We start from the raw sequence: 1,783 nt of genomic DNA, 5'->3' as shown, positions 1-1,783 counted from the left end.
TTGAGTTCAGATTCATCTGAAGATGCACCCGAATCCCTCAAACCAAGGCTCTGATACCAACTTGTAACAACGTGAATTTTCAAAACAATTTTTCATTTTTAAATCATACTTTCAATCACACGATAATCATAAAACATAATGTATTTACTGTGTCATAACAAAACATGTCCCAGAATCTCAATAACATAAACTCCATAAGTGTGTACGGATCATGCGCCTTCCCGCGATCCTCGCTAGTACCTGAAACACATATCATAACAACTGTAAGCATAAATGCTTAGTGAGTTCCCCAAAATACCACATACCACACATACACCTTTCCAGGCCATAACTCTATAGGATCTTCCGATCCATGTGTCTCAGGGACTTCCGTCCGAAATCCTGGTAGACCTTCCTGTCCTACCCGTATCGACCTTCCGGTCCGTAACCTCTTGACCTTCCGGTCCATATCATCTTGACCTTCCGGTCCATATCATCTTGACCTTTCGGTCCGTAACCTCTTGCACTCTAGACTAATATCTCTAACCAATAATGGTTGAAGTTAAGTTCCCTTGCTTAAGCATATGTTTTTTTTTAGGATTTTTAGTTAAAAAAAAAAGAAAGAAAAAAAAAAGAAAAAGAAAAGAAAAGTCTACAAAGCTATGAAGATCAAGAAATATCATGAAGAAAAATTCCAAAAATCAATGAAGACTCTAGAATAAAGGCAATTTGCCAAGTTATTAGTTATTGTAATTTTTATTTCTAGGTTATTTTTCCATATGTATGCTTGGGGACTTAGTAAAAATACTTTGAGGTTAAGAAAGATTTCTGAGGATATATTCGGAGGGATGCATAAAATGAATGTTGTTCAAAAGAAGTGGGCAAGTGTTTATGAAGATTGTGAGTATTTAGGATTGGGGAAGTTTTAAGAATCATTAGACACAAATGTATGCATTGAGGTTTCGATGTAATGGCTGGGTTCAAGTTGGATTGTCTTAAACAATGTTGGTGATGAAGGTTTTGATATGATGACATGCTAAAGTTAGTTTTGCTTAAGGACAAGCAAAGTTCAAGTGTGGGGTATTTTGATATCGCAATAATTATACATATATTTCGAGCGATATTTATGTATTTTTAGCTATATTTTGGTATGATTTAAGATAAAAGGTACTTATAAAGTTTGAATTTCCATTTTACAGCTAAAAAGCATTTCTGAGAAAAAAGAAGAAGAAAACGTGCAAAAATCCGCAAAAAGAAGTGAAAGAAATTACACGAAGAAAATCGAGATCAAAAAGTCAAAGAATTCAAAGATAGCCGCGTTGGAAAGACGAGAAAACAAAATAAAAATATAAAAAGAAATTTAAATTAATTAATGAGGTTTAATTAAAATAAATTATTGGGAATTAATTATTTAATTTCTAAATAATTTATATTAATTAAATTAATTTAATTTAATTTAATTTGTAAAAAATAAAAAATTAAAAAGGAAAAGAAAAAGAGCCCAAAAATCAGGATTTAGCCCAAAACCCGGAGCCCAACAAAAACAAGGCCTGATCCGTCCACCTCAATCCGGTACCCGATCCGACCCGCGAACCGCTCCGCCCCGCTTCCATTTTCCCTCACAGAAAGATCCGATGTTACCGACCCGACCCAGAGATCCGAACCGGTTTAGATCCGCGTTTTTTTTAGCCTGTGACGTCATCCGTGACGTCACCTGATCCGATCCACGCCCAGATCGTGCCCGATCCGACCCGAACTCCGATCCGTTTCGTCTCACATCAAGGTCCGCGCCTTGACCCGGTTT

Source organism: Lactuca virosa, chromosome 6, assembly GCF_052849685.1.
Source record: "Lactuca virosa cultivar CGN04683 chromosome 6, Lactuca_virosa_CGN04683_v6, whole genome shotgun sequence".
Lineage (NCBI taxonomy): Eukaryota > Viridiplantae > Streptophyta > Magnoliopsida > Asterales > Asteraceae > Lactuca > Lactuca virosa.
The sequence above is the reverse complement of the archived record's forward strand: the minus strand, read 5'-3'. Positions refer to the sequence as shown.